Below are 7,634 nucleotides of genomic sequence, written 5' to 3'. Positions count from 1 at the left end.
TCCTCACTACTACACCCGAACTGGTGGGTACTACTGTTCTTTCCGCGTCCTAACAACGCGCCCATGCTATCTACCAACCTAATGAATGTTGCGGCTACACCCACAGACTTACATCACTCTAGCACTATCTGCTAACCTTGTGAATGCTACGGCTACTCCCACAGACTTACAACACTTCTATGCTACTGACTGCTAGTGAATGCTACGGCTACCCCCGTAGTCTTACAACACTTTCCATACTATCTGACTGCTACGGATACCCCCGCAGTCTTACAACACTTTCCATACTACCTGGTCGCTAGTGAATGCTACGGCTACCCCCGTAGTCTTACAACACTTTCCATACCAGTCAAACACGCACTCGAACCAACGCACAACTGAACTTGAGTCCTAACTGGAGCTCTAACCTGGTTCTCGAAACCTGCTGGCTGAGAGTCTCAAAGGTTGCCTGCTGCTCAGGCCACCAACGAAAGGCCACCGACTTCTTGGTCAGTCGGGTCAAAGGAACTGCAATCTTGGAGAAGTCTCGTATAAATCTCCGGTAATAACCCACTAGACCCACAAAACTCCGAATCTCAGTTGGAGACCTCGGAATCTCCCACTGCATCACGGCCTCTATCTTGGTCGAATAGACCAGAATACCCTTCTGGTTGACAAGGTGCCCAAGAGATTGCACCTCGCGCAACCAGAACTCACATTTGGAGAACTTTACAAAAAGTCTCTCCCCCACTTAGATTCGACTAAGTCTTCACGGCACACGAGAATTGAAGGATTCCCAATCCTTCTCGTTTTCTAGTAATACACAGCCGACAATCTGAGCTTACCAATGCTAATGATCAATTACCAGTCAAACCTCGAGATCGCCTATCCCCTGAAATCTGGAAGAGTACTCTTGAAATCTAATACAGTCTGACACCTCAATCCACCTCCCATGCTGACAACTAGAGGCCTTAATCTTTACTCTGGCTGACGAATCCTCGTTCCCACTTCCAATCTCGCAGCACTACTGAACTCCGACCGAACACAACCCATGCGAGAAATGCAATTCTCTTGAACATCCAATGACCGAACACCCATGCGTCTAACACTCGCAACTGACTCCACTATCTTAATGCTACCAGTCCTGTCCTAGAAACAATAGTTCCTTGAACTCCAAAGTTCATCCATAGACAATTGTCGATCACACCTGAACCATGATAGAACCACTGAATGCTGACTTCACTGAAAAACTATCGCTCTAACCCTGACCGAGTATCCTCTAAATAATACTCCTGCACAGATCCTGACAAAGATCCGGAATGATAACGGTACACGCGGAATCCACACCGCAAGATGCGTTCCTCTGTGGGTTCATCAAGGACTTTTCGGCATGCAGGATGGCATAAATGATCCTTGATAACCCAAACACTAGTAGAAAACCGACCCGAGATCTGACTTATCCAAACTCACTCATAATTCCAAAGCGATACGTATTCCCAACATCCATCTAGTAGCACTAAAAGATGTCATACCCGCAACACCTAGAAGAATACTGATCACCTTCAGCTGACATGATCAACTCTGCCACCCTTGTAGCAGCCTAAATCCTTGGAGCGACAAAACTCCCTTATGCACTTTCCCGTACGTGCTGCACTGACTCCGGCCCTGCTGGCCTTTCACCCGATGATCAGAAGTCATGTGTCTCTTCCCGGGACCCTCTACTATACGCACCTGGCGCGAACCACTCTTCTCAAAGTGCTCCAAATCGATCTCGCATCTGCAACCTCTTGGAAATCATATCCTTCAGGGTCTGACACCCTGTCACGCTCACTAGCTCACTTGTCAATGGCTAAGCCGTAACAACTGGAACATCCTCTGTCCCCAAACCGGGTCACAAACTTCTCCCCGAAGCTTCTCAGATTCTCCACGACTCTCACCGATTCGAGTATAGATCCTGTGCTTTCAGTAGTACGGGCCCAATACTACCTTCCACACCTATCCATACTTTCCTCAGTAATCCTCCCGAATCCTCCAAGTTACTTCCTCAAACTAATTCATCCAAGTCTCACTAGACGTCACTACTAACCCACTAAAACATTTCCTAGGCTTTCTTAGGTTCCCAAACCCACCCAGTCCTCAGCTGCTGAAAGATTCCCAGTAATGTCAACTAGCGACCTCATGAATATAGCCACATGCAACAGAGATCAGATAATCCTTCGAGTAAAAGACCCATCCCTAGAACGGTTGAACTCAAACAAGAGCTACGCAATAGGGTCAAGTCCATCACTCTGAGATTATCTGGCCTGTGTCCCATGTGACTTAGCATATTCACTCAGTAGCTAACTCACATCACAAAGAGTCCCACAAAGCACAAAGCAAACAACATTCAGACAATGGAAAATATAACCATCATAATCCAATCAAACCGTTCTATCCTCTAATCATAAATCTGTACATGCAATTCAAAGGCTCATACAATCAGGCATAACCTAAACAGGCTATCCTATCACTGACTGATTAGTACTAGCATGCAAATCTACAAGCATATACAATAGGCATATAAGGCATCCTCGTAGATCCTCAGCCCTAATCTAGCATGCAGTTCTCATAACGCTATCATATCATATCATAACAAAACATGTATGGGTATCTTGGGGAAAACTTACTTGAGCTCGGCTGATTGCACGCATCACACACTTTGTTCTTTTCAAAGTTCTTTTCTCCTTCTAAATTCTTTTTCAATTTCTTTTTATAAAATGATTTTCTTTTGAAAATTTTCATACCAAGTCCTCAGTTTGAGTCCAGACACACCCGAGAGTGTGCCCGAATCCCTCAAACCAAGGCTCCGATACCAACTTGTAACATCCTAAATTTAGAGACCAAAACTTTCGTTTTTAATTAAGTTATTATAAAAGCATAAGTAATAAAACATCCATGATAACATATCATGCCAAGAACCAAAGTAGAAATAATCAAAACATGTTATCATAAAACAATATCAGAGTGTAATCCCCAAGATCTCATGTGCGGAAATATAGTGTGATGCGTTGCGATCGAGCCGACTCCTTTCCTTTAAAAACGAAGTACCTGAAATCAAAACTGAAAACCGTAAGCACAAACCTTAGTGAGTTCCCCCATCATACCACATACCATACAATACACATACTGTCAGCCATATCCGGGTGCCCGACCTACCCCTTCGGTCCTACCGACCGAATACTGCCGAGCATATCTGGGTGCTGGCCTCCCCTTCGGTCTATTTCAACCGGATAACTGCCTAGCATATCTGGGTGCTAGCCTCCCCTTCGGTCTATTTCAACCGGATAACTGCCTAGCATATATGGGTGCTGGCCTCCCCTTCGGTCTATTTCAAACAGATAACGGGGACTATTTCACCCCATACCACTACCACATAAGTACTAGCATATAAACATATAAATATACTGCCTAGCATATCTGGGTGCTAGCCTACCCCTTCGGCCCTATCGACTGGATGCGGGACTATTCCCTAATGTCACTATCACATAACATCATACCATGCTAGCACATAAAACATAACATAACATGCCAGGCAATTATCACAAAGACAATCATCCAATCAATAAACTCCTACTAGTGGGTCGGTATTGTGGCCTTAGGCCCACTTCTACTGGAAGGTAACTCACCTCACACTACTGAAGTCACGTAGATACAATCCCAGCTGCTGGATGACAGATTCTCGATCTGTCAATATCAAACATCACCCAATTAATAATTGGGTTCCAACATATGTCCATAAGTCCATGTTGGGGTAGAAGACTACTTTACCCCTATCTTGGCTTGATTCAAGCCCAAGGCCCAATCCAAAGGCCCAAAAGTTAACTATGGGTCAAAGCCCAACACATGGCCTAATTTTCCAAATTGGGCCCAAACCTTTATAAGGTCTTACCATAAGGCCCAACCATTTAGTCCAGTCCAACATTCAACATTCTAATGGCCCAATATCACATAATCATAAAGGCTAAAACTATGGCCCATCTATGGCCTAATTTTCCAAATTGGGCCCAACTCCTCATATGGGCCCTACCTCAAAGCCCATTAATTATTCTAGTCCATTTGCTTGATCTTGGATGGCCTATTAATAACCCAATCATCAAGGCCCAATAGAAAGGTCCAACAATAAACCCAAGTGAAATTAGGGTTTCACATAAAATGACGATTAGGGTTAAGTGTTTCTCACTTAACCCATTAAGGACTTAATCCATTAAGTCCATCACTCTTCTAAATAACGCATATGGTGTGATTGGGCTTAATACACACTTCCCTTCTAATGGTCCAAATGTGGGTCCCGATAAGTCCAAGCCCATAAATCCAATATTAGGGTTTTCTAAACCCTAATTAGGGTTTTCTAAACCCTAATTAGGGTTTCCAACCCCATCTTAGCCCAATAGGCCCAATAGTTAGGTCTTTTGATCAATTAAGGTTCATTAGGCCCATTAGTCACATGTTTGGGCTTTTAGGTCAATTAGGGCTTCATTGGGCGCATTATGTAACACCCATAAAAATCATGCCAAATTTAAACTTTTAAAAACATTTCAGATCTATTAACCATTACAAAACTTGTTTTCAAAATGTATCATATCAGAGTATCCCAGAAACAAAGTCATAAAAGTGAGGAGCTGTACGATCACGCCTTTGCCTTGCCACGATCCCCTGATGCACCTGAAACAATAAACTGAAACTGTAAGCCTGAAAGCTTAGTAAGTTCCCCCAAAATACCCATACCCACAACAATACACACATAAACATAAACAACATACTATAGGTCCAATCAACCATCGGGTTGGAATACCCCAGACCCTCAACCAACAGGTTGGAATGCCAACACACTATGGGTCCGATCAACCATCAGGTTGGAATACCCCAGGCCCTCAACCAACAGGTAGGAATGCCAACACACTATGGGTCCAATCAACCATCAGGTTGGAATACCTCAGGCCCACAACCAACAAGTTGGAATGCCCACGTACTATGAGTCTAATCATCCTCGGGATGGAATACTCACGACCCACAACCAAGAGGTTGGAATGCCCAGGTCTATTGGCTTTCACACAAAGCAGATAAGCCTGAACCGCCAAACAACATGTACACATACAACATATAATCACATAACAGTCTATAGACAACAAATTGATCTACCGGATCATACCACATAACATATAATGTTATATCCTACCCTCTAGGATATCGAACTAACAGGTCATACCACATATCACATATTATCATCCTACCCTCTAGGATATCGATCTAACAGATCATACTAACATAACATAACCAATCACGATTCAAAGGGCCGACCTTGGTGCCTTAGACCCTTGAGTATAGTGAGGATAACTCACCTGGCACACTGCTGAAGTCCCACAGACAAAACTCCAGCTGCTGGTTGACAGATTCCCAAGCTGTCAACATCAAACAACACCCAATTAATAATTGGGTTCCAAGCCCAAGGTCCAACTCACACTCCAAAGGCCCAATAGTCAACCAATGGGCTAAAGCCCAACATATGGCCCAATTTTCTAAATTGGGCCCAAGACTCTCACATGGGCCTTGTCCTAAAACCCAAAAAATATTTTGTCCATTTGCTTATTCTTGGAAAGCCCATTAATAGTCCAATCGCCAAAGCCCAATAGAAAGGCCCAACACAAAGTCCACGTGAAATTAGGGTATCACATAAAATGACAATTAGGGTTAAGTGTTTCTCACTTAACCCATTAAGGACTTAATCCATTAAGTCCCTCACTTTACTAAATAAGTCATATGATGTGATTGGACTTAATACACAATTCCATTCCAATGGCCCAAATGTGGGTCCTGATAAGTCCAAGCCCATTATCCCAAAATTAGGGTTTTCACATGAAATGATGATTAGGGTTAAGTGTTTCTTACTTAACCCATTAAGGACTTAATCCAATAAGTCTAATATTGACTTGGGTTAATTTGCCAATGATTATTATTTAATATTTCAAGTTATTAAATAATTCTCGTGTGCGTCCCGATTAATTCACAAAAATTAGGGTTTTAAGCCATTAGGGTTTTTCCAAACCCTAATTAGGGTTTTCCAACCCAATACTAGCCCATTAGTGCATTGGTTGGACTTTTATGTCACATTGGGCCTTATTGGCCCATTAGGGTTTCTTTGGGCCCATTAGGGTTTCATTGGTCCCACATTGTCCAAACATCCCCCAAACGAGGCCCAAATGCAATCAAAGCACACCGCCACCCGACACGGCGGCCGGTGGCGGCAGGAGGCGGCAACCACCACCTCACGGTGGTGGTTTTGACTTTTTTTTCCATTATTTCATTTTCTTGTTACAAATTACAAAGAAAATATCAAATGTACCCACACATACCCACTAAAATAACCCCCCCCCCTCCCATGGTGGTTCACGGTGGTAGCTACCACCTCACAGTGGTGGTGGTGGCCCTCTTGTGATTCCGGCTAAGACAGCCATCCACACACACGACAGAAAATCGACGCCATACAACAGCAGCACACGCACCCACATGCCCGGAAAAATAAACCCAACTCCCGCTGAAGTGGGTGGCGACGGCAGCAGCGGCGACCACCATGGCTGGCGGCCATGGTGGGTCTTCGTTCTTCAGCCTCCGACAACAACAACTCGCACGGCATGTGATGCAACGGTAAACACACACGGACCCCGAAACCGTTACACCACCACTCACCTAGTGGAGTAAGGCAGCGGCGACGGCGAAGGAAAACGGGCAGCAACAGTGGTTAACGACGGTCATGATGTTTGGCAGCCGCCCACGCCGGTGTTTCTTCCCTGCCATAGTCACACGACGCATCCGCTTCACAACTTCATGAGCTCAGCCACCATTTCACGGTGGCAGAAGAGCACCTCCGACGGCGGCTTGATCTTCAACGAAAAAAAGACAGCGACGGCTGTATTGTCGTCGGCGAGGGAGGATGCGGCCGAGAATAATCTTGCCAGCCTCATCGGTTGCGGTAACGACTCCGGTGGTCGATAGCAGCGGCTGAAAGGGCGAGTGGAGTGAGGGTGGTGGCCGGTGAGGGAGATATAAGGGGGAAGGTGACGGCTGGGAATAGGGTTAGGGTTTAATGGGGAACAACGAGTTATAAACCCCGACTCATGGAAACATCTTCCCCTATTGACACAAATGGTCCCTCACTCTCTTCTTTTCTTTCAAAACAAAACTCTTAATTTACCCTTTAAGCCCCTGCTCCATAATTCTTTTTCATACGAAGTCCAATAGTTACAAAACAACCCCTCCTTCACAACTTATTATCAAATGGAGCCCCTATGTTACCATTCAGTCCCTAACACTCTAAAATCTTTTCAAATGAGGTCCCAAAAGTTCACATTTAGTACCTGCCTTCATAAATACTTACAAAACCAATCCAACACTTACACTTTTAACCCCTTGCTTATAAACTATGCCATTTGGCTTCCCGAAACCAACACCCCGCTCAATATTATTTGGTTTTGGACTATAATAATATAGAATAATAATGAAAATTGCTTCTCGGGGTTCCGAGTTTATCATTTAATTATTCTACTTTAAACGGGATGTTACACATTAGGGTTTTAGTCCCTTATCCAAACATCCCAAACGAGTCACAACAAAAACGAGGC

General features: G+C 44.3%; 1 long non-coding RNA gene across 2 annotated transcripts; it reads right to left on the bottom strand.

Annotated features, from left to right (window-relative positions):
• Window positions 1-4,533: 4,533 nt before the first annotated feature.
• On the bottom strand, window positions 4,534-7,074 carry LOC145168416 (uncharacterized). 2 transcript variants are annotated; one of them, XR_013741857.1, is made up of 3 exons: window positions 6,369-7,074; window positions 5,358-5,417; window positions 4,534-4,680 (listed from the first exon to the last, which is right to left on the bottom strand). It is a non-coding gene; the product is annotated as an uncharacterized LOC145168416 (long non-coding RNA). The 2 variants fall into 2 exon arrangements; XR_013741856.1 differs by having other exon boundaries at window positions 5,358-7,074.
• Between the last annotated feature and the right edge of the window lie 560 nt (window positions 7,075-7,634).

This window comes from Lactuca virosa, chromosome 4 (assembly GCF_052849685.1).
Source record: "Lactuca virosa cultivar CGN04683 chromosome 4, Lactuca_virosa_CGN04683_v6, whole genome shotgun sequence".
In the NCBI taxonomy this organism is placed as follows: domain Eukaryota; kingdom Viridiplantae; phylum Streptophyta; class Magnoliopsida; order Asterales; family Asteraceae; genus Lactuca; species Lactuca virosa.
The sequence above is the reverse complement of the archived record's forward strand: the minus strand, read 5'-3'. Positions and strand labels throughout refer to the sequence as shown.